This window comes from Bombus flavifrons, chromosome 13, assembly GCF_040668555.2.
Source record: "Bombus flavifrons isolate JBK064 chromosome 13, iyBomFlav1_principal, whole genome shotgun sequence".
Classification (NCBI taxonomy): Eukaryota; Metazoa; Arthropoda; class Insecta; order Hymenoptera; family Apidae; genus Bombus; species Bombus flavifrons.
In genome coordinates this window covers 1,019,226-1,046,130 of record NC_138454.1, presented here as the reverse complement: position 1 = coordinate 1,046,130, position 26,905 = coordinate 1,019,226, and the positions used below count along the sequence as shown (strand labels likewise).

The 26,905-nt window shown below is 37.5% G+C and overlaps 2 long non-coding RNA genes across 2 annotated transcripts in view; one reads left to right on the top strand and one right to left on the bottom strand.

The window, feature by feature from the left end:
- The window catches only part of LOC138185911 (uncharacterized), a 354,662-nt gene that overhangs the window by 9,135 nt on the left and 318,622 nt on the right, over nucleotides 1-26,905 (top strand). The window contains exon 2 of the long non-coding RNA XR_011174745.1: nucleotides 2,370-2,993. This is a non-coding gene — a long non-coding RNA (uncharacterized LOC138185911). The remainder of the gene's footprint in view (nucleotides 1-2,369; nucleotides 2,994-26,905) is intronic.
- Nucleotides 1-26,905, bottom strand: part of LOC138185909 (uncharacterized) — a 346,632-nt gene that overhangs the window by 109,328 nt on the left and 210,399 nt on the right. The window lies entirely within an intron of this gene.

The window sequence follows — 26,905 nt, the reverse complement described above, 5'->3', positions numbered from 1 at the left end:
TAACGAGTTTTCAACTTAGTTTTTGTCCCAGACGAGTTACCCGCTCGAATCGAGAACCATGCTGTTGGTTAAGAAGCAGCCGAGTTCGAGGGTAGGTGATGAAGTAAAAGGATAGGAGACAATGGGAATTTTCGTTGGAGAAATATTGCTTCTAGAATAATAAGAAAGATATATTTCGATATTTTGATTTTGTTAGGAGAAGTAATTGACTTGAAGATCTTTACTAAGTATTTACGAATAGTTAACTGTTGAAATAGAGAAACGCGGAAAAAATGTTTCGATAAAAATCCTGAACTATTTTCCTGAATATGTATTTACATGATCGTTATGAAGAACAATTGTTGATTTCAAGAATTTCGTGGATCTGAAAAAAATTAAAAATAGTGAACAGACAGGTTTTTATGAGTAGCGTGTATGCAGGGAGTATTTGGGTGATAATTAGTCTGTGGATATTTATACATTTATGGGAAATTTAAATGTAAAAAATATATAAATAGCATAAACAATCTTCTAATATTATGAGTATTTTTCCCTTATCTTAACAAGTTCCATTTATTCAATTTTATTCCTTATTCCGTCGGAGTTATTCCTCTTGAGAAAAATGATTTTACATCATACTCGGACGATGATAAAAGGATAATTTTAATTGTTGTTGGACGATTCGATTTTTGAGCTGAAAGTAATTGGTGCAAAAGGTGGAAAAGCCCTAGTTGAATTTAAGATGGATCGATCAGCAATACAAATAGGTCACAACGGCATTTCGTTTTTTGATTTAAATTACTAATTAGGATGTTGATCTTTTGCGCGCTTTTTCTATGATGCGTTTAATTTTCAGCTCTTTCATTCGCAATCCACCTCGTGTATCGGCATGTTACAAATCGTTAACGCACAAAGCCCACTCGATCTTGCATTGATAGTTTTCAATTTACGTGAAACGTGTCTGTCTCCCTTGTCCGCAAACGCGAAATTTTTTCGGCAGAACGGTATCCCTTTTTTCAAATAGGATTTGGCTTTCAGGATGCATTTCTTTAATCATTTGCCGCCATTCTTCTCCGGTTAACAGCATCTTTTTTCTCCAAGTAATGCAAGTAATGCAAGCGAAAAACATTACAGAGTGCTAATTAATTAGTTCCTTATTATGCACGTGTTGAAATGCAGCAAAAGCACTTTTAACTACAAATGTGTCAAGCAAAGGAACGAGGAGAGCTGTTAAATTGAAAAAAATTAATTAGTGAAAGAGGTAGAAAAAATTGAACAAGAAGAAAAGATTATGCTACATCGTTCAAAGTAAGAATGAACTTCCACTGGCAGTCCTACGTTACCTAACCCCAATCAATTAGCATCTGTTTAAGGTTCTTTTCCCTTTTGAATTCTCCGAACGGATGCTTTTACACTTTTCGCGAACCCTTTTATAAGTCGAGCCCTCGTTTAACATCAAATTCAGAATCGACAAAGAAACTTTCGCTGCAATCCAATACTATTGCATTAATTGATATTCAATGAAATACCGTATGGCCAATCGAATGAACCCGAATTAGATTTTAATCGAGCCAAATCGAATTCTGCTTTCAATTATAATTTCGATCTTTTACATTTACTAGATACCGAATTTAATACTCTCCAGTTCTAAAAATAAGTTCTTATTCTACTTCTCTGAAATCTAATTTTCCTTATACTTTAGTGTTTCAATATTCTCTATTATTACTAGAAAACTTGAGAGACAGCAACGGTGGTCAAAGCTGTTACAAAGAATAGAAAGAAGAAAATAAGAAAAGCAAAAGTCATTAAAAAAAGCATAAAACTTGTATGAAAACTATAATGTAAAAAACTATAATGTAAGGAACAGTGTATACACAGTGGCTACAAAAAATATTTGTACACATTTTCTAATGAAGACATTTTTTGTCAGGCTCTTCATTTTATTCTCATAGTACCTACCACATCTTTTCAGTCATCTTTTTGTGGATTGAATCGATAAAAGTTCGGAAGAATTTATCGTTACCTAAAATTTTCTTCCAATAAACGAAATTCCCGTGAACGTAGTTCTACTGTAAATAAATAAAAGAACTACAAAATGGAAAATTCGATTACACCAATGTACACCATACACCAATAACATTATTGGAAACAACGTAAAACACATCTAAAGATTTTGACAGAAATGACATAGTATAATCGTTTAATCCCACGACTCAGATCTGGTGTAAGGAACGAGATATCCGTCACGTGGGCCACATCAATTGAATTCCATAAAAGCTATTTGCGTTCGTCGGTTGGTCGTTGACGGCATTTGATCGTCGTAGGCGACGCAGTCTCTCGTCTATCTTCTTGTATCTTACGAATTTAAACGCGATTTTTTCTGTTCGAAGATGGTGAGCAACGCGAAACTGCTGAAAAAAAGAAGAAAGGGATTACGTGAAGTTGCTGCAGAAACAACTGAAGAACCGTGCGCGTGGTGACGAGGACGCGCGTGCTGATGCGGGACAGAGCGAGCCAGAGAGAGTGAAATAAAGGAAGAGGGTAGTGGCAATCGACGGATGAGAGTTTGAGTCGCAGAAAGTGGTTTGGAGTAGAGACTGGTGCGAGTTAGCTCGGCGAAAAGGGAGGTGGAGGAGCGTCGGAAGCACGGAGCCGGCTAGAAGAGGAAGCTTCGCTTGGAAAAAGAAAAAAAACTCGAATCGGTAGCGCGGGTAGCCCGTGGCTCTCCGTGTGCTTCATCGTTGTGCAAAAGGGAGATCGTCGTTTCAGAAGGAAAAGGACAACTTGTGTGCATCGTCGAGGGAGAAGAAAGAGAGAGATAGAGAAGGGAGAAAAGGGTGAAAGGGGAGACGTGTGTCGTTGACGTGACTACGAGTGACGTGACGTGACGTGACATCGAGGCGTCGAGATGCTCCTGGATGAGATGGCCGCCTCCGTTCACACGCTCCTGTCATTTCTTCTCGTCCTCGGTGCTTGTACGCTGTGCCGCGGCAGGATCACGAATCAGGAGATAGGTGAGTGGAAAAATATTGCCAGCTTGCTTCTTACGAAGTGATGTTACGAAACGCTTTCCGCGCGCTTGCTTCTTATGCTTCCCGAACATAGATTCGCGAGAATAGGGGTGATATCTTTTGGGGTGGTTAGCGAACGACGCAGTAAAGGGGAAATCTGTTTTCCTTTCGACGTACTACCCTTACACTTGAGTCTTCGATCTCAGGTTTTTTCCTTTTATGTCTGTGTTTTAAGTGATCGATTTCATGGATTTGTCGATTCGTATTATTACGAAATTTTCATGTTCCCTTCGAATCGATTGTAGATCAACTATCGTATATTCTATTAGGCGTTTCATTCATTATTTGAGAACAGCGTCTCATCAAGCCCTTTAATTTAAAAACTAAGAAGAATCTAAATTAGATGACTATTTTGCATGACTTATAAGGGTGACTTTATCGAGTTATACAAATTTTATGGAAATAGTCAATCGCAAATTACTGCACCAAAAATAATGATGAATATACCACAGATTTAAATGTACTATGTACAACGTAACGTACAATAGAATAACAATCAACACTGCCAGTTTTAAAAAAACATACTGTAATTCACATACAACTTCTTCATTGTTAAAAGATGATATCAGTACTGTATGACCTGTTTCCTTCTTCACTTGTTAACAATTTTTACACGTTCGCATTTCAGGAAGCTTTCGATCGAACCCAGTATTATCTATCTGAATCGCTCATTAGTTTCGCGTCATTAGTTTCGAAGTATTCGCTTGCGGGGGAGTAAAAATCAGGGTGAGAAATTGCAGTCCACGACAACCTGTGGCTTTCTCGCATCGTTCTTTGATGTTTCGGTGCGATCTCGCTTAAATAATTAACCGAAAAACTAACTTGAAATCACGGTGTTATGCTCTGCTCATTGCATAAACTTAATTAATTATCGTGTGATGCAAGCTGTTCGTGCGTATCCCTTTGCTTCCAGCATGTCTCATGTACAACGTGTATAATTACGTCAACTGGAACTTCGCTGCATAAAGGGTTATAAAATTCCATCATTCTTGTTTCCGTTCGCCAACATATTCACGGAGGATTAATTAGCAAACCAAATGACTGTACGGCATCATCACGTTCTTTTGTACCATCCGTATTGACCTGTTCATCTTGCTATATCCTTTTCTATTTTGTCTGTTCTTTACCCCTTTTAACCATCGCAGATTTATCAATCACCGCACATATCAACTCGATGTATCAACGTGTATTAACGTTTACGATTCGTTTCGTATTCTCTCGTGAATTGTAAACTCCGTTACCATACTATTTTCGCGGATCTCTTATCTCACAAAGTTGAAGCATTGTTTATTTGGTAATTTAATTTTTAATGTGAAGATGGATCGAAAAGGATTGTTGGTATGAAACTGCACCGAGAGTATGACAACGGGTTAAGTCGATTTTTGTTTCATTCTCTGTGTCGTAGCGAAGTTGTTTTATTTCATTGTTTATTATAAACGTTGTTACACTGCCATTTTTCGCGGATTTCATTCATCCCATAAAGGTTAAGGAATTGTTCGTTTGGTAATTTAATGTAGGGGATTTTTTTGAGAAAAATTATTCGGATAAACCTTCAGCGAAGTTATAGTAATTAATTAAGTGGCTGGGTTAAATGTCGAATTTTATTTACTTTTTATTTTTGTACTATAATGATGTTGTCTAATTTTGACGAGTCTAACGCAATAAAAGGGAACGAAGAGAATTAAATATCAACGTGAAAAATATTACGTTCGCCGGTGTGTTCATGTTATGTAATAAAGAGAATCGGCTTAACTGGATTTTTTAACATTTTCAGTACATTCGCGGGCAATGCAACCAGAAAATACGTTTCCTCCCTTGCAGGGATTATTTAAATTCGGATTCGTCGAATTGGAAGCAAATTCGAATTTATATTTAATTAACCCTCCGGGGTAAGTTTATGTGAATCGTCACTGACAAACAGGAAAATTGTATTTTAATATGTGAGCGATTTAGTCACGTGCGTTTATTGTCCAAAGCAGGACAGTAACTATTTTTCAAGTTATGAACAATAGCATTTTGCGCTAGAAACACATATCAATGAATCGGATAAACTTTTCTTTCTGTTTTGAAATTTCATTCATATTCTGTCTCATTTGACATGAAATCTGCAAAACAATTAAGTGGAAACCTCGAATAATGATCGATAATACATTTTAATCAAAGTTGAATTATTAATAGAGTATGGTTGTACGATCCCTATAGATCGTTCCAGTACACATAGGTTGAAAACGAACGTAATCAGAAGGCGATGTAATGTTGAACAAACTGAAACATTAAATGCTTGAAATCCAAAAAACAGTGTAATTTTGAAAACTGTTTTTTAAAGCTGATCCTAACCCTAATCCAAAACGTGCTAAATGTGCTTTAGACACTTATTCGAGGTTGCTATTCAAATCTCTATCAAAGTTTCATTTTCTGTATTATATTCGTTAAAAGTATGAATTTGTATAAATGACTACACTGCAGACTTTTATGCATGGTTATATTTTTCTGAACATATCCGAAGAAATGAGATTTCAATAGAAATTTGTTTCATCTACCAAACGTTATTTGTGCGCATTTTGGTATATTGAAGTTTCACAAAAATTCACAGAAATCCACAGTCTCATAATAACTGCTTGAAGATCGTCACGTGTATACATTCTAATCTAGAAGACATACATGACGAGCGCCGCAATTACGTTAATAACGAGCTGCTCGCTGGTCAAACGACGACACAGGCGACAAATCTGATTGGAGGTATCTACGAGTATTGCACGCGACTTGGAGGCTACAAAGCGAATCGAATGGAATCGACGCGACCACGTGGCCGCGTTTGCGGCCAGGGTGAAATTCGCAGGATCAAAGGCGGTTTCGTGTCCCTCGAGGCAGGCTCGATTCGCGGCTGTAACGTCATTTTGGCAAACAATCGGCCGTCCGTGTGACCGTATCGCGCGGATCTGCCCCGCGCCGGGACTGCGATCACGAGCGGAGCGGAGCGAGCCGCGCGACGAGCCACGACGAGAGCGGTCTCGTTAGAACCGCAATGGGTAAACGAGTTAAAAACCCCCCACCTTTCCCGTATTTTCACTCGCGAGCAACGAAATTACATGGCCGGTGTATTCTGTGGCTTTTGCCGCTAGACGATTCAATTTGCGCATTAGCTGCGACGGCGCACAATGCTTCGTTCCGTATAAATAAAGTGGAACAAAAAGAAATTAAAGCGGCCGCCCTCGCCTACGCTGCCGCGAGCATCTGTCTTTACAAGGGTTGCCAAGGGTTGCATAGGATGAGGGACGTAGTTTAGCTGTTTCTTTGCTCGCGTTTTTCTGATATTTTTTTCTTTTTGGCACATTTTGTTGTTTTTTTTTCTTTCTTTCGATCATCTGTTTTTTTTTCTTGGGTGGTTTATTCGTTGTTTATCTCGTTGATGGGATAAGGGTGCGTTATATATGCAGGGTGTGGTGTAAATTAATCATGTATTTGAATATATACGCGAAATTTGAAAATGCAAAAGATTATAGAATGTATACTACATGAAAAAATATACAAAATATGAAAATTACAGTGCTTCCTGTAATATTTGACAAGTGAAATAACTTTCTATTGAGGTTCTACTTTTTTAATTGCATTCTCGAAAATATGAAATTGCATAAAAATTCGCAGTTTAATTATTGCGATGTTTAAGTTGGTGTTGGTGGTTCGAGATAGATATATTTGTACCAAACATTGTATTAAGCGAAGAATCTATTGTAAACGACTTTTAAAAGTGTACCTTTTTCTTTTATATTAGTAATTAAAGTTAGCTTTTGTCTTTTTAAATAGTCTAATCTGAAAAACTAACAAAGATTTAGATGTTATTGATATTTTTGTTGTATTTATTTCACTGGTGGAATGAGGATTTGTACTCGTATATTGGGATGTTATGAGTTTATGGTGTAATTATAGTGAGAATACGTTGCCTGCTGTTTTCCATATTTTTTGGAATTGTAGAAGAACATATTGTGTCATAAATTCGTAAGTCAGCACATATACGACGAAATGTTTACGAGATGCGAGATATACAATAAACAAATTTACAATAAACAGTGAATTTTACGCGATTCTATTTCAGGGTATTTTTGGAATGTTATATTTTTGTCGAATTTTTATGTAGTGGTATTTTTTTTATGTATCTCTTCGATGAGTTAAAAAAATAAAAATTTGGAGTAATCAAGTTATTTAATTAAAATTGTCGAATTTGTAAAAAGTAATCTTTTAATGTAAACTATTATATATTTGTTTCAGTCTGCATGTTCAGTGAAATATGTAGCTTAACTCATAGCTTTATGGAAAATATCCGGGTAATGTTGTTCGGTGTTCACGCGTTATTGCGTAATATTTCATTCAAACGTTGTGTCAACATTAATTCCCTGTGGATCTATTTAATTTTAAATCTTCCTGATGTATATATTAATATGCATTCTCCAACAGAATGCATTAATTAATCCTCTCCAACCTAATTATATTTACAATATTCGATATTCATAGAATTTTTACCTACTATCTTTGGGACGCTGATTTTAATAGTTAAATTTGCTAAGATCGAAATAGTGACACAAAAATTTTTATATTTATACTGCGCTAAAAATATCTAAATTAAAAATTAATCTAAATTATTCTAAATATGAAACGCCATAAAGCAGAGTAAATTAAATTCACCCATTCAGCATTGATGTTACTCAACATTGAAATTACCAATTAATTAAACGATTCTATGAAACTTTAATGTGTTACGTTTCTCTCACAAAAATACCAGCAAAGATGTCTTAGCGATTAATACTCGCTGAAAATTAATTTTTTACAAAGCTTAACGATGGTTCGGTCAATTGAAGGGTTAACAATCCTCTTATAAAAGTCGATAAAATTGAACTCTTATAAAAATCTCGATTCATCTTTTACAACAATCCTTAAAGAGATAATTTTACTATGGGTTTACTATGCCTTACGACCTACATTTTTGCATATCATGAATAGTTCGAAACATCTTCAGAACACTACGTTTAATCTTGATATAAAATCCATCAAGTCTATCGATATGTCACCGTGCATGGTAACCAAATAACATCGAGTAAGCACGTTAATTAACGTTAACGTGATATCCAGAAGATACGATTTTAATCGGTACCTTTAATTAATGAAATGCTTTCAGTTTACGTAGTGCAGTCAAGTTGTCTAACCACCTGCTCGATCAAGTATCAACTTCCCTTCTCCTTCTCCTTCTCTCTCTCTCTCTCTCTCTCTTTCCCTCCCTCCCTCCCTCCCACCCTCCCTCCCTCCCTCCCTGTCTCTCTCTCTTTCTCTCTTTGCGACCCTTTCTCCTTGTACACTCTTGGATTCCGTTGGTTTCTCGGCCTGCTGGCTATAACCATCCACCATCTCTCTTCCTTCCTTAGGACCCTCCTTTACGCTTCGAGGAGCTATAATTACTTTCGTTTCGCCCTCAACATTAAATAAAACATTGCGCATTGCTTAATCGTCCGCTCAAGCGTGTATAACGCGCCGAATCAACTTTGCTTTCGCATATTTAAATCGCATCCCCCCGATCCTTGACGTCCGAGACCGTGGCGACGTCATCGACGAATTATTGCCTCCTCTTTGTCCGCCTCCTCTTCATCCTCCTTGACTTCTTGTTCGTGACGAAATCTCCGTGGTCGCACATCTTTCTTCCCGACAAAACGGCTAATTGGACGTCTACCTTCAGGCCTAGCGTTTTCTGTGATTCGACATGACTCGAGTCGTTCGCCGGTGCCTATTGTGCTAGTTTCCTAAGTGAGTGGCTGTTTGCCGGCCAAGAGTCGACAGAGAAAGAGTAACAATCTTCACACGGTCAACGCGGACTGTTGGCGTAATAGCTTTAGGGCCTAGAGTCTAAAGTCTAGACTTAATGTGGCACAGGTATGTAAAGAAGAAGGGGAAAAAGTGGTTTTTGCTGGTTCGAAACAGATTGTAGCGCCGAGGGTTGGTCATGTAATACGCGCGTTTCACGAGGGCGTGAGTGCTCGCAGCTATTGTCAACCTCCCTTTGCCTTGGTGATGCTTTTAGCCAGTGTCTACGGTGGAATTAGCCACTTAAAGTTTAATTGCCGTGACGTGGACGAACATTTGCGTTCGGCCGACTTTAATCTCCGCGAATTAAAACTGAAGTTTAACTTTGGTACATTCCATGCTCGACACATCTGCACCGTGATTACACGAGATTGAGTCGATGTTGTAAGACGAGTGGTTAACAATTCATAAATTTTTGGTGTGTAGGAAGTTTTATGGTGAGGTACATAATAGAGAGTTGATAGGGGATAGCGAGAGGAATTGTGGTTTGTTTTGTAAATAGAGGGTGAATGCTTATGCAAATTTATATTTTTCTGAATCTTCTATTTCTCGTCTCGCAATAGGTAAATTCATGCCGGTAAAACTCTTCGTAAAAAAGTGTTTATTTTACTTATATGGAGGTTATGCTATTATAATTCATTTTGGCATTCAAATTTTGGTACGTACGTTCTTCTAACTTCAAGAAGCACTCGAAACTTTCATTTTAAATCTTTAAATTTTCATTATTAAAAAAAGTTATTGTATATATGTTTATAGAATTAGTATATTCCTTCCATCATCTCCTGTCCACTTCTGTTTAATTAGCCCATATTAGTTAAGGTATTAATCGAACCTCCAATAACCTGTACCTACGTTATAACATAGTTTTAAAATACCGTACCGTACCGATGTCAATACTGAAAACCACTTTTAGAAGCGAAGAACTGAATAATGATAAATATTAAACGAACAATAATTACAAATAAAAATAGGCGCTAATAATCAAACCCATTAAAAGAATTCAAATTCTACACGTACGGTGCAAGGTTTGCAGAATTAAAATTTCCGTTTGGTACGTGAAATTTTCTTTTATTTCCCATAATTGTTGCTTCTCCGTAAGAATTTATCTCGAAAGACATCTAAAACAGAGATGAGATTTCCTTCACAAACGGCTTCTCGGTCACCGCACTCGCACGACGTTAATTTTCCCGCGCAGTTGGTGCGCCACCTGGGGTTGACGGAATCCGTTCTTATTTCAACGAAGTTTTTTCTCGTTAGATGCGTCCACGGCATCATCGCAGACTAACTAGAGTCGACCAACTTGCAAATTACTTGAACGCGAGCCGCATCGAGCCGCGATCTCCGACGACGAGGGTGAGAGCTTCCTGATCGTAATCTTTTAATTACATCAAAAGAAAGAAAAAGAGGGGTTGAAGAAAGAAAGCAACAAGGAAAGAAACGGAACTTTAATCCACCGGCGAGGAAACAGCTCCAAGCTCTTTGTAGAAAGACACCGATTTCATATTCTCCGTCTCTTTTTCTCGATGGAAACCGTGACTGCGTCCTGAAGACGAGTCGCTATCGTCGTCGACTATCTGAAATAGCGACGATCAAAGTGTAGAATGGAGAAAAGTGCTCGCGAGGCTAATCCAATTAATTCGGCCGCTCGCAAGCCTCAACGCGGAAGGCAATGGTTGGGCAACAAAGCGGAAGCTCGTTATTTCCATTCAAGTTCCAGTCGTTTGGCCGACGAGCTTGGCAGAACCAGCATGTATCGGTTGTTGTGTTCAACTTGCACGAGACATTTTGTTCGACTTGTTCGAAAGTTACTCGCTTAGGTAAAAACTGCTCGTTGTAATAAATAGACTGGCGCACGAATGTTTTGGTGTTTCGTGTGTAAGTTGGTTAGTTTCGGGTGACTAATCGTGGCACGTGTAACTTGGAGAATTTTAGTTCGTTAAGGGCCCCGAATGGTTTAACTTGGTTTAAGGTGTAAAACGTTGCGCTCGGGTTCCCGGTCAATGACTCTTCGGGGTTGATTTATTTGACAGTGGAACGGTGTTGTTCGTTTTTTCGTCGCTTCCTTTGTCAGGTTTTGCAGATGCAGTAGGAAATTGCATATATACCTTGGGATTGTTTTCTGTGCTTTCTGTTTTTACTATATGGTAGTTAAGAAAGTTTAGAGTGTTATTCAAAGTATGTTGCATTTTTAGGGCGTATTATCGGATATGATCATATTTATTTGAATTAGAGTTTTGTCTTTAAATGTCATCCTTATTACCTAATGTGCGAAAGAAAGTATCCTTAAAATTGTAAAATTATACGATGATATGCATGAGTCACTTGATTCTGTAGAGCGTACATTTTTTCGTTAGTTTTAATTGTACGTGACAGTGACTGGCAAGAGAAAGAAATTATATAATCGTTCATATAATTCGTATGTAATATTTCACAGGGGAAATTCCTGAAAATATTCTGCTAGAAATATTATAAAAGAATCCAACAAAATTTCCTGGAGAATGATTATTCATATATAACAATTCTTTGCTAATTCATATTTTATGCATACTTTGTACAAAATATGCTGCAATCGTGAAATCTTCGTTTCATCTTTTCCTGCAGATAGGACTTTGTTAATAGAAACCTTTTAATAGAAAATTTTCGAAATTCGCAGCTAAATTTTTTCAAATTCCTCAACAAAGTACCCATAAATCTTAATTACATCTCTTCACGCACATAAAATTTTCATCATAAGACAATTCCCAATTTATAACGCTCAAATTACCACGTTTAACAATTATAAAAAGTTGCTTCTTCTACACGCTCCAATCACGAAACACCCACTCTTCCATCTTTTCACATATGTTTCATTTTCCTGTTTTCGCAATAGGAACTTCTTAAAATTCTCCGCGTGAATTTTTTAAAAATTCTCTAATAGAACAAACAATGATTATAATAACTACGCCTTTTTCACCAGTCTATATCCAACACACACCCTGCAACTGCAAAACCTCTACTTGCTTTATCACTTTCTCACTACCAGAAGTCTAACTCTGCTTTCGTCGCGACTGCTCGCCGTCCTTCAGAGGCTAGAATCAACGAACCGTGTTTTCAAGCACGACTTTCCTTGGTCGAGTTTCACAGCCCCGACTGGTAACTCTAGTCGGCCGGCAATGACTTATGTGTCCGACTGGATCCGATTGTGGTCAATGTTGAAGGACCGCGGAAGACCATAGAAGACCATGGTTCAGCCAGCCGAAAAATTTTACGATATGGAATTGATATTCGACTTTGGAGAATTGCACTGGAAACGAGTGGTAACTGGACCGCGAGGTTCGCGAGCTGCGTTTTATAGCAGTAACGGCTCGTGATAACCGCGTTCAATCGTCCATTAATATCGGCGCACGTGAAACGCGAGTTACGATTATTAACTCGATAAAAATTTCCCCTAGTTTCGGGAACCAGGATGGACTTTACGAGGTAAGTTTCGTGCCGGACAGCGATTTCGCGCAGAAGGCGTGCACACTTCCTTTCAGCGTGAAATCAAAGTGACGTATGACAGTAAAACGTCCGCGAGGGTGAATGGCTCAGAGTCGTCGGTAGATGGGATAGAGAATCGTCAGGTTGATTGGTTGGCCAAGCTTTCGGTGGTACGAGCGGATTATGGTATCGTTGGTAATTTGAACGCATTTTGCACGGTAAATAGAGAACGCCGAAATAAACCGCGGAAAGCTTTTGTGCAAATGTGCGCGAGGAAGATTGAAGTATTTAATGTGTCGATGGACTTTCTTCGCCGGGTCGCGTTTGATGTGTTTGAACTTATAGAGCGTTTCACTCACCGCGTTGTTCCAGCTGGAAGGTTAATTGAAACGGTAACGAATCATCGTGCACGATCGCGGTGAAATTATATTGACGACTACATGTTTATACAATTAACTAGGCCTGCTGCAGCCGAACTGTGGCCTGCCGGAATGTGATCCACGTACTGTGTTTGACCATGCGGTTATTTCGTTTGCACGGACATTTGCTTCTATAATTAACGATATTAATTTTTCCTCTCGAAATTATATACTTCCTTATGACTACGAATTAAATGAAAATTCCACAAAAATCGTACGTAATTAGCTTTTTGAACCGTGTGAGTTCATATGCGTGAAGCAAAATTCATTCATTTGGTTTATGAATGTAGATATAAATTTACTCGTTAAAATTAAAAATTACGCGTCCTTGAATAAAAGAGTGTATGGTAGCTGAATATTTTTTACAAATTGAGATATTGAATGTCTTCTTATAACGTAATGGATGTATGTCCCAATTAGTGCCTACATTAATAATAAAAGTTGAATCATGTTCTCGTTTTTATGTAAGGTCGTAAAGATTGAAGGACGCGAACAATAGACGAGGTGGTCAAACAATTAAAGCTGGTTATTTTTCAATTATCTGCACAAAATCTTTATGAAGAAATTAAGAACGTATTCTATTCAGGATGAATCATATTGTCTTAACAATGCAACTGTCAAGCAAGAAAAATGATACATTTCACATTTTCTGTTTCTACAATTAATCAGAACACACTGGTTTGATAAAATTCACATTGATTTTTGTTGAAGTAGAAACACTTATTTTTTCATTTATCATTCATTATCACTCTTCAATATCACTTTATATGATTGTATTCATTTGCTCCATAAAGATTGATAATTCTAATATTAGCTACTTCAATAATATGCACACGTGATACGAGAGACTACTTATAGAACAAATAAAATCTGAAGACTCAACATTTTCCTTTCGACCTGATCGCGTGAATTTCCAAGAATATTGTGCAGAAACAAGCAACCTAATCAAAGTGACCGACGTAGACATAAACGATAAAGCTTCAAGCTCCTTCACACGAAATTAGCATTTTCAAAATACCACTTGGTTCTAACCGAGTAGGTACTTATCGCAGCGCGCAATCTTGCGGAAAAATGCATGCGGAACGTGGGTTGGTTAACGAAATTGAATAACGCAAAACCTGATAAACGAGTCTAATTTAATTGGACGGAGTAATTTAGCAATCCCGTGAATGATTAATTTAGCCAACGATTTCATTCGGCTACGGTGATCGCGCGCTATAAAGTGTAAAATATGTAGGACGTGTTTAATTACAATTATCGACGGGGATAGATGGAAACGAATATTCGCGCTCTCGCGTTGCATATTTCATCGCGGTGGCGCGGTTCGACTCTTTGCTATGTCCTCTGTCCCGTTTACAGAATGGATATTTCTTTCTTGGCCGGAATCAAAATACAAAAGCTGAAAGGCGGAACCGGTCCACGGTGACAATACCGATATGAAAGTTTTTACGCGGTTCAGAAATATTCCGGCAGTCTTCCCCAGCCATCCTTCTACAATACCAATGAAAACGGAATATAAATCTGCGAAAAATTTCAATGTATGAATAGTAAAATGTGATATGATACGTGTCACGGCGAACCACTAAACGATTCGCTGATATAACGCAAATTTTTTGGGCTTAGAATTCTGTCGGCGGTGACGTTAACAATTTTTCTCCGATTTTATAGTTTAATTCCTTGCTTTTACAGACGGTTAACTTACTCGTTCTATGGCGGTCCGTTGTGTATAGAAATAGAGGAGAGAGAAACTAGCGCGCGATATCGGAAAGATATTAAAGTTTCGATCAATAGTTTTCGGCATGAAGGATTTTAGTTCGGCTTTATGTTAGAAGGAGATGTAACCGCTTGATAAAAGTAAGTTTGCGAAAATTTGTTCGGATATTTTGGAATAGTTATCAAATATAAACGTGACAATAATTTTTTAATATCAACTTTAAACAGTTTCGAACATTTGATTTGTTCCATGCCATTTGTTATTACTTGTTTAATTCAACTTTTTATTATGCCTCCACTAAGTTCTTTGAACATAGAATTAAAAATTTATTCGACAGAATTCATTTATTCACGGTAGATTTTGTTATATGAAAAAACAGTTTACGTCCAGAATATCAGTGTGAGTGTGTGACAAGCTTAGAAGTTAGTACAAGTTACGTACTATTTTAAAATTCTGTTGCGTTCAAATTTGCAGTTGAATTCGCAGATTGCGCGCAAAAGTCCGTAGCACAACTTCCCCATGATTAAAATCATTCGCATCCAGATAATTCAGAATAGAATTCAATAAAAATATCTGTCGTAGTGATTTTAATATAAATTTTTCCAAAAATCGTCCAAATAAAGACATATATCAGTTTATAGTGATGTACGGCTTTTTATTATATGTACCATATAAAACCAGTCAGGAAAATTTTTTAATCTCCATGTACAGTACAACAAAATAAACGTAATTGTATTAAGTCACCTTAATAGTCAGTGCGACTATAAACCCTAAATAAAAAGAAAAAGAAAGGAAGAAGTAGATATATATCCAAATCTTCATTTTTCATTCAACACCTCAGCTAATTTCATTTCAACTTCTTAATCAGAAAATTACCTAAGCCGCAACGACCGTTTTGACGATAACTAAAATTTTGAATTATTATGAAGCCGGCTTATCACTTTAAGCGTTGTATTCTCAAAATGAATGACACATTTAGCCCGAAAGTGATTAGCAGGAACAAAAGAAAACAAGAAAATATCGAGAAATATTCGCAATGCCGTTAGAAAGGAAAAACTAACAAACAATTTCATTAAAGAATCTGACTGACGAGTTAAGAAATCCCCGTGAAAACGCACACAACGCCAGCACGTAATGGACAGTGCAGGCAACGTCGCGTCGCGTGGTGAAAATGCGTCCGATTTTCTGTCTAGCATAACCGCGTGTGTCGCTTCACAGAGATCATAAAAGCGCGGACGCATGAGTCGATCAGTTTGCCGTTTGTAGCGAATGGGTCGTACGGTTCACGGCAACGCGTACTTTCGTAATTAAACGTCGACATCAATCGGCAGTAACGAGCAGTGGCCAGAAACGAATTTGCACTCGGTCAGAGGAAAATAAAAAAGAGAAGGAAAGAACAGACGCATACACACAAATAGGGACGCCCCCGCGAGAGAGGCCGCGTTCCCACTATTTCAAACAATCCCCAGCCTGTCATGCGGTCTTCGCTGCCTGTCTGTTGACTCCAACCTCGAATTAACCGAGTAATCTTGCTGGAAATTGTTTCAGTGGCATCGATTGCCCGGGGAACAGCCGGAACAAACACAGCCCGGGGGAAACGGAGACACGATCGAACCGCCTCGTTCGCTAAAAATGTGTCCCGCGCCCCGTTAAACTTGTCTAGTTCGAAAGTTTTTCAATCGACGAGACTCGTCCCTGCCTCGTCCCGGCACTTCGACTTTGAACGATACGATCGCGCGCCGGACCCCGTCCCCAACAACATTGCGAACGAGTTTTAAGCGCAGTACCAGAAACTACTATCGCCAGCGTTTTCGTGGAAAGATACGGAGGGTTTTAAGTATTCGTGGCGTAGGAAGGTTGTAAGTTAAATCATAAAACAAACGTCCTGATTAACGTCCTACAGCTCGTTCATAGGGAAGGTTTATTTATGGACGTACAGAGCATTTTTTGTTAGGGTTTCGTAGAATAAAAGGCTACATTAATTACAGTACATATAATATTCGTTTACTGCTTCAGTTGTCTAAATAGAATGTCAAACATGAACGATATTAAAAATTGCGAAATAACTACAAAGTCGATCTCGAAACCGTTTTTCTGAGGATAATAAGAATATCTGAATTAATTATTATTTCAAGTAATGGAAAAACGAAAAACGTAGATGGAAGTCTTCAACGTATAAAGAATTTGTTCATACCATTCTAGCCAAGGTTTTAACTTTAATTCCTTTGTTCCAATGTCTAAAGACCGGACTGCTTCTGACTCGTGCCCAATTTTATAAATTTGCTATACCGGCGCTGATGCTGTAGAAACATAGGTAACAGAGTACACGGAGCGTTACTCTGATCTCGTGCCAAAAAGAGTCCACTGGTTCGCGTTGTACGTCCACGCGTTTAACATCGTTAAACGTTGCTCGTATCTGGCCAGCTACAAAGGCGAACCGTACACAAAAGAATCATAAAAACGCGTTCAACAGAAGGAGTCGTGTCAAAGAATCGAGAAAGAGATATACGTATTCGAAGAATGTCCGCCGATTTTTCGTTGAGTTTATACGTGGATTCGTATTTCGCCGCCATCTGCTTGGCTCTATTGCATCGGTTGTCGCTCGTCGATGATATCCGATTGATTCTTCCACGACCAACGCTATCCCGTCTACTCTCTGTTCTCTTATAATTAGCTTGAGCTTCCAGCTACGATAGAGATTGCATTTATTGGATTCCTCTCGTTGCGATCGTGCTCGAGAAGAGGTAAATCCCAGGCAGCGCGAGGGCACCGCGTTTTCACGCTGGTATTCTGTTCTTAGGGCTGGTTCTGATGCCCCTTGCGATGTTGTTATTTTGTGGCAGTGACGCTGTATGATTTGGCAGATTAATTTTTGCAGTGGTAATATTGTACAAATCGACAAATCTGTTCTTCCAACGATGCGATTTGTGTATTCGTGTATGTACATTGCGTTATAAGAAATAATAAGAAAAAGGATCGTTGGTACTCTTCGTCTTTTCTTGCGTGAAATAAGACATTTTTTTAAATAAGAACTTTTCTAAGTGAAGATAAAGAAATAACTTAGAATTTTAATTTCGTTTAATATATTGCAGTATTTTCAACACAATGTTCGTCGTAGCATCGTTAGAAATAGTAACAAAGACGATTCTTGTCAGTCTTTTATCTTACTCGGAAGACGAAAAAATACTCTAACGTTTTCCATCTTTATCGAATAAATTTGGGAATTGTGTGCATTGCATCATAAAAATAGTAAGAAGTAGTGTCTTTTCTTTGCACCTTTAATTCCTGTTCTATATATAATACTTCAATATTTTTAACAGAATGTTTATTGTTACTTCATTAGAAATAATAACAAATATCTTCCTTCGCTCAGAAGAGGAAAAAATACTCTAAGATCTTTCACTTCTGCCGAGCAAATTTCAGTATTTTTAAATACCGAATAAAGCTGTCGAATCACATAATGCTATCGCATAACGAAATCTCAATGACATTATATTGTCGCACGGCTCTTATATAGAACATCTCTTCAATGTCTTTAACATCTTCGCATTCCAACATCTAGCGTGTGACAGCTAGATCATGTGTACACTTATTATGTGCATTGCGTCTTTAGAAATACAAAACTATCTAATCATGTTGTAAAATCGCAACCACTGCAAATTTCCACAATGCTTGACGACACATCGCGCAACTCGCCTCAGCACCACGTTTTATATTTCTCGTATCATATTGCTTGTATGCATTGCGTTATTAGAAATATAAATCTGTTAAATAGCACAGCATCGCTCTTTCAAAATTTCTCCTAGTTCGAAGCTGCCGATTCTCACAGTTTCATTATTACGAAATTTCAATGATGTCGTTGTTGTATACGCTTTAAGGAGATATGCAACCCTGGTAGTCTGAATATATGGGGTAAATCTAACATTTTTCTCGCCTATAAGTATTTAATAAAGGATCTAGATTTTTATATGGGACTTAAAGCAACATCTTATCTCTGGATTCATATTTTTTTCATTGTATAAAATTACAAAATGACGGAATGTTACAACGTTATTCGACTCCATATGCAGTAGAACCTTATTTTATTTGCACGCAGCGGCAAATATGACTGGAATGTAAAGAGTAAAACAATTTTTCAAGGTCGTTTTTTTTCAGTGAAAAATAATATTTTGTTTTTAACAAGCCGTCATTTTCTTATTTTAATAAGATTTTAAATAATTATTTAAAAATTTTTTTGCTTTTTATATTCCGGTCACATTTGCCATTAGGTGTAAGCAAACAGGATTTTGCTGTTCATATCCATGCAGCCAAATAATGTTGTACCACTTCGCCATTCAGCAATTTTATGTAATAAAAAAACCTGAACACAGAATTAAGATGCTGCTTAAAATTTCTTATAAATATCTTATCCCTTACTAAATACTTGTAAACAAAAAAAATTGTTAGATCTACTCTATTTCTTTAAGCTTTCAGGGTTGCATATTTTCCTTAAGACATCCATTCGATTTCTTTAGCATCTTTAGTATCTTTACACCATAGCGTGCTGCTCATTCGACATCGTTCCAGCTTTTACTGTGTAATGTATGGTAAATGGATATAGGATTGAATTGAAAATGGATATAAAATAACTTTGAATATAAACTTTAAGATAAACACTCTGTTACTTTGCAATATTGAAATTAATATATTAACTGCATTCTGACTAACGTGTTAAAAGATGTATGATTTTATTTAAAAAGTACGATCCCCGTATGTTCTCTTTTAAATCTAATCTCTTTCAAATATAAATCTAATAGATCGTTCAACATCAGTTCGCTGCATAGATCTTGAGATGTCACGTACACGCACAGCGTGCTAAAGATGCATCATATCGTAAACGATAGATGCATCGTATCGATAAACATATAAATCTTCCATTACATCCCCCTATATCTTAACATCACCTACTCCATTATTCCAGTAACTAACATTTACTCTCAAAATCCTCTTTGTATACATTGCATAACTACAAATACCAAACCTCTCTAACCACCACGATATCACTAGCACAAAATCGCAACATCTCGTCACTGTTCTCTACCAGATTTCAAATATCCGAACGACTCGACAAAGAGACGAAATCGTCTCCCAGTATTTCTTTCTGTATGCGAAACAAAACTCGCCGGATGCCCACTCTTCCGCTCTCTTATCCATGGTTCGTTTTCATCCCTGTTTACTAAGTGAATCTTTCATTGGCCTTCGTTTTAATAGAACGCATTCAAAGCAGAGAGAGAGAGAGAGAGAGAGAGAGAGATTCAGGCGGCGAAACTTTTAGGCCATCCGGGAACTCTCTCTTTTGGAACGACTGAGCATTAACGAGTATACGGAGGCGAGCGCGGAACGAATAGCGCTATCGATAAGACTCTTTTGTGGATGAATGGGCGAAAGGAGGTTGGCAGGAATTCACGGGCTCCTAAACGTAGGTGTAATGAAATTTTTTCGGTGACCCTTCTCTCTCCACATCGAGACGGATGTCTTAAACCTTTACGTTGCGGCACATTGATTGGGATCTTTTCGATTTTGCGCTGTCATGCCGCCGTTTCCTTTTTCGTTTCTTTTTCGTTCCTTTTCTTATGGATGAATAGTGTTGTCGAGGGTAGTCTAGCAAAGGAAAGGTGCTTTTGTGTACGTATATTGGGAATAGAGGTCTTCCCATTCTTTGAGATTCTTCGATCATCGACTCATGAGCCTGCATTATTATTTATTAGATGCGGAAAATTATTGTACGAATAAATCTGATGGATCTTCTTTAGGCCGTCCTTTTTTATTGTTCCAATATTATTCTCTACAACGGGTCGAATGAAATGTCGTCCTATCGGATATACTTTCGCATATCAAGAGATGAACATTTTATTATTGGTGTTACCACTTTGCAATATTGAAATATTAATTTAGAACATTCAGCGAACAATTTTCACATTCTGTTGTGGAAAATCACGGACGAAATTTACATCTTATATAGATTTACCATACAGATATGTTAACGTAATACAGAAAACGCGTTGTGATAATAATGTGGCGTGCCGAAATTAACATAATAAGTATACGTACACAATTTCGGCGTCGCCCTGGAGGAACATACACAATATATTGTTCCGAGTCTGACAGTATGGAACTCGAGTATTTAATAGTCACGGCGAGGAATGCCAGAGCCAACGGAAGCCACGGTGGAATAGAAAGAAAACGATCGACTTTCAGCGATATCCACAAAATATTGGACGACAGACACTTCCGATACCTGATAGTGAACGGTTGCGTTCTATCCTTGTGTTATTAAATAATTGTGTAAACGATAATTAATTGGTTTCCTAAGTATCATAAACGATTGTGCATAAACCAGTTGTGTGACGGCCTCGCAACGCTATTAAATGCATTCTGATTAACGCATTCAAATATATACGATTTCATTGAAAAAGTAAGAACCCTCGTATGCTCTTCACATATTCATCTACAAAAAAAATTAATAATATCAAATGACTTCTCATTCGAAGTTATTTCACCCTCATCGTCCTCTCGAGCGTTTCTCTCGAGCAATAAACGCTGAAAACAGCCGGAAGAAGAGATTGCCGGGCGTAGCAGCGTCAAACGAGCCACCGCAAAAGTCGGGAAGGATATCCGGTTGGACGGTTCCGCGTTTGACCAGGTTCAAGCATGATGTCTTACCTCAAAGATATCCGTTCCGTCCAGCCATGGAATTCGCTCTATGTCGCAATTAGCCGCGGTTGGTAGTTACAATGGAGTGCGTTTATTGGATCCAGGCGCAATCGTTCCGCCCAGGGAGAAAGAGTTCGAAGCTCTCGGCCTCGCGCACACCGGAAAGAATCCAAGCGAAAGAGCAGAGAACAGAGGAAAGTTGAGAGTGGGGAAGAAAAAACCTGGTGTAGAAGCACGCGAGTGTTCGAAACTAAGGAAATAGGAACGAGAAGGAAAGAAAGAAAGAATGACAAAAGAATCAAATGAAACTAGGAGGAACGATTCGGTGAAATATAAGAAGAGAAAGGAAAGAAATACGACGAAACGAGGGAAAGATGAAGAGAAAAGGGAGAAAGAGAGAGAGAGAGAGAGAGAGAGAGAGAAATTGTAGGAGGCTGGAGAAGAAGCAGGTAAAAAAGGAAACGCGACATTTTTACCGCGCCAATATATAAAATGGGTTACGATCAATTGAACCCGGCGATATTGAGAGGTACCGGCGAAAGAATGCGGTATATCGGTTGTACAAGGAAGACGAGGAAAACCGATGCTCATCGAACCTTAAAATACGTCCTTATCATATTGGCCTGCCTCGCCGTCTACCCGGAGTCCTCCGACCTTCTATCCCCAACCCCTTTTTCTTTCCGTTTCTCTCTTTCCTTCACCATCCCTCGTCGCGAAAGCACACTGGCTGCTTCTCTTACTGCGGTTCTGTGGTCAGAACGAGCACCACGCCACGATTCCCTATGCGAATACGAGACAAAAGAACACGAAGGGTGATTGCGAAAGTAGTCGCAGCCTGTGCGTTGTGCCATCCCCCCGCGAGATTCTTCGTCCCTCTCTCTTTCTTCCTTTCTCCTTCTAGTTCATACCGACTGTTTCGCGAAACGTATGATGCCAAGAACCGAGAGCTGTTTCTGAAATATTTCCAGGACGAAGTGGCAGTGCTGGCTGAACGCGAATTCTCCTACCCGTACGGGGTGGTACAGCTGGCGGTGGGGGTTGGAAACGGAAAGAGGACAGGAGGAGAGAGGCGGCGGTTGCGCGAAGCGTGGCGAAAGTAGCAGGCAGCTTGTGTAGGAACACGGCTCCGGGGGTGAGAGGCACGGAAAGCCCGGAGAGAATTCTAACAAATTGTCATTTGCAGCGTAATACTCGTTTCGTCCGCACAATAATCCAGCGCGACGGTGCCGTTGCAGGCGTCGTCGGGAATCCTTATATAGAGCGGAAAATGCGGGGCCCGACGACTAAATTAGACGTTGTTGCAGGAATCGTCGTTGCGGCACGCGTCCGTATGTCGAAACCTCGCCGCTTTAGAATCATGCGTGTCGAGAGTGAAACGAGTGTGAGGAGTATTTATTTGTATAGGATTTTGGGTTGCAGTTGATACGCGCGAAAGCTTGATAAGTGTATTTGGTAGATGATTGTCACGGTATGTGGCGGTGATTTGAATAGTTAATTGGCAGTACTTTATTGTAAGGTTTTTACTAGGTTTGATGGAGGGGTAGCAATTTCAGGTGGAAGTTGATTATGAGAATTTATCCCATCGAAATTTTTATCTTTCAATTTTAATTACGAATCTTTAATTAATTTCCTGCGAGTTTCATTTTTCTTCGTGTATATTTCTCTTTCAAGTTTAAGACGTTGAACATAGACTGATCCAAATCATTTTTCATTTTTGACATGATATTAAAATATATTGCTCGCGTGGTAGACAATGTTTAATATCGAAATTCGTGTGCACATGAATTTATAGAGACGGTTAATATTATGTCCAAATCAGAATATTAAAACATTTTACGTAAATTCGAACTCGGTAATCCATCATTTGTGAATTGGAATTACACTCGGAATTAAAATTAAACTTTGATACACGTATAATAGTTTGTCTTCGTTATATTTTGTACTTAATCTACGTTATAAATTTGACGCGATATTATAAAACAAAAGGTTAAGACAATATCTTATGCATCACGAATTTAATTTTTCTCCAAGAGAAATGATTTATCTTCATTATACGTATCTATTTTAGAGAGCATAAATATTTATATTTAAAATCGATTTTATAGCAGACAGTTCGCATTGAAATTTGAATCGACTTAAATTTTTCAATAAAAATATTATGGAGAAAAGCTTTCTTTGATTAGATAGTGCGCTGAATTCAAAGTACAGCAACGAATCTTAAAATTTCTCCTTCAAAGAAAAACATTTTCCCCCGATAGTTTAGTACGAACGAGGATCATTTTCTGGCTTTTGCTGTACAAAAGAATAACTTAGAACGGCTTGAATGATCCCGAGTTAAGTTGGAAGCAGAGTCGTTATACTTTTAGCGAACTGAATTCAACTTCTGTATTAACTTTCCGAAAGATTCTGCACGGGTGGAACAAGGTTAACGAAATTTATCGAAATAGGTCATATTCAAGCCTCGTTATTAGTCCACGAAACATCTTAAATTTCGTTATTAATCGTACAGTAGAAAAGTTATAACTTCTAATTTCAGTTTTATAAATATCATAACAAGACTAAATGGAACTTTAAAATGGACATCCATATTAAAATATGTTTAATAGGTAATCAATTATTTCGTTATATGTACCTATATTCCCTCGAACGTTATTTTATCCAACCCTAATGTTAACACATTAGCTGTATGAACTACACTCAATTATTGTCAGCTTAAACGCAACATGCAATTTTGTCAAAATTCTTTTACGTCTTACATTTTTCACGATCTCAAAGATATTAACTAAGGTGTAAGGTTAATCGTGCCTTCGGTTTTTTTTTTTGCAAAACTTTATTACTTATTTACGAAAAATATCTTTTATTCAGAAACCGCACTAATCAAAATCAATTATATATTAGAAACATTGTTTTTAAGAATCTATCTTGGAATTTACGATTGTTTATGCATGTTATCTACGTGAAACAAATAAACTTACCTGAGTAAACCATTCGTTCTTTAAAAAATTGGATATTAATCATGTACCCGGGTAAAATGAAATTGAAGAATTTATAAAATTTCTGGAATCTACATAGCTGTAGTCTATAATAAATAACTGCTGTATCAATATTGGCACGGCAAAAAAGTTGAAACGAATCTTGCTGAAAAACAAAACGAATCTACGATACAAGAGAACACTTCATTTACTTTTCGTTTCTCCTCAAAACGCAAAGTAGCACACCGAATCTATTTTCTCAGTCTATTTTCTGGTGCGTTGCATTTTAATTTTCATTCCGCGAGGACGAGAAGAGATATACTTCTGCTAGAACACTTCCGATAGAGCACTTCCGGAACGAGGAGCTGACGCTTATAGACGGTTATCAGAAATGAGAGCATAATTTTAGTTGAAAAGGTAAGTTTCATAGGCAAATTAAATGTCACTGCGACTGTCGGCCGAAAGTATACGCGTATATCCGTGTAAATACGTTGATATCCAATGAAGAAAGAGCCAATGTACATGGCAGAGGCACGATAGCGAGATATCCAGAGAGTTGGAACTAAGTAACCTCCTGTCTCATACCGCAACTGTTGTTCCACGGTTCGACCCAACAGTCCTTTGTACCATGTAATAATCCGAAAGGACTTTCGAGCTGCATTTGCTACGATAATAGAGAGATTAATGCGGTTTTCAGTTCTCTCAATTAAAAGTATCTTTTGATAATCGTTGTTGGGAAAAGATTGTTTGAAATTGTTATAAGCTTTTTGATTTGTACTTTGCTATACTAATTGATAATATACTTCCAAGTATAATTTTATATATCGTTACATAGTTGTCTTTTAATAGGAGTATTCGTAACAACTATTTGATTTTATAAGCAGAAAGAATCCATTCGATTAAAGCTGAGCTGAAGATATGAAGCAGAATACCGGTTTCGTAAATAACGTGAGCGTGATAAATCTGTTATGTTCATTTATCATCGAAAGTCAGTTTTTAGAAATGCGATAATAAATTACCATTACATTGAAATTATTTAATATTTATCAAAATCAGTCATAGAATAGGAAATAGATTCCAACTTAAAATTAAGAATCATTATCGAACACGGCCATCGGACATTTATCAAACTGTCCAATTTCTTACTTCTCGGCAAATCACTTAGCATCGAACCAGTTTTTTAACGCTCTAATTAAGCGGTCAAGAAGAAAACATTCAACACTATGTTAGAGTATATCCAAGTTTATTATCAGAAGTATCGTGTGTAATAGGCTTAATATATCTAAAATACTCTCCCGTTATACTTCCTGTATTCGATATTATGATAATCTCATCAAATTTCTGTAATTGAATTAAATTTCTTTTCTATAACCGACAATGTATATTTTTACATAAATGAATTCAAAGAACGAAAAATTGAGAAATTGAAAGATTGAAAAAGCGAGAAACTAAAAAAGAAACCTGTTCCATAACTTTATCTTTAAGATTCTTTTTAAGATTTTATTCTAATATTTAATTTTAAGATATGTCCATCATTCACATACGATACTTCGATTTACGGTTCCTTCGTCGAGGATTTATTGAAGTCATTTATTTTCACCGTGGAACGTGAGAATCGGTTTAGAGCACTAGTTCTCGATGCGTTAACAAGGTGTAACAGCAAAAAGGCTAAAGAGGCGGAGAACGCTCGAAGGTGCTCGAAAAAGATGGCAATCCAGAGTTGTCGAAGGCCGGTGATAAGTTGTTGGGGATTCGCGAAGGAGCCGCGATAACCCTCGAGATACTTGCCGAGATCCACGATAAGCCTACCGTAGAGGATCTTCGTTTAAGAGTCGCGATTGCTTTTCACCGGACTTTGGAAAATCGCGATAGTTTTCCAGACGGAACCCTCCAGCAACTTCGAAAGATGTTTGGAACATTACATGGATCTTATAGCGTCTTGTATGAATCGTTCTATGTGCTTCAAAATCGCTGTTGGTAAAATGTTTTGACAAGATTCGTCGGTTTACGAGGGCCAAGTTCTATCATTCGAAATTCTTTTATTCTAGGGACGGGATATAGATATCGTACGTGTATTTTTAAAGCGGCATAATTTAAAAATGGTCCATGCCGTGTGAGGAGTATCAGGACCAGCAAAGGGGAACTTCCAGGAATAAGAATGGAAAATTACAAAAATAATATTTCATTATTGTTTCCTAGAGTCAATCACTTTTGTTAATATTACGTGTTTTATTAATATTACATTAAAAAAATAATTTTTTTTTAAATATCTAGTCTACCTACTTACATATATATATATTATTAATATTATTTTGTTTATATAGATTATATATATAATATTATAAGGAGGTTAGATTATACAGGGTGGTTGGTAACTGGTGGTACAAGTGAAAAGGGGATGATTTTACGCGAAAAAAGAAGTCGAAAATATAGAATAAAAATTTTTCGTTTGAGGCTTTGTTTTCGAGAAAATCGACTTTGAATTTTCGCTCGGTACGCGTGCATTTTATCACGTCTCGTTATAACGGATCTCACTGTAGATCGTTGTCTGATGGAAAAATTTAAAAAAAAATAAAAAAATAAAAAAAATGTTTATTCTATATTTTCGATTTCTTTTTTCGCGTAGAATCACCCCCTTTCCGCTTGTACCACCAGTTACCAACCACCCTGTATAATCTAACTTTACTTACACTCTTATGCTGTAAATAGATTAAATACAGCATTAGCATAAAGTACGACAGGATGAATGAG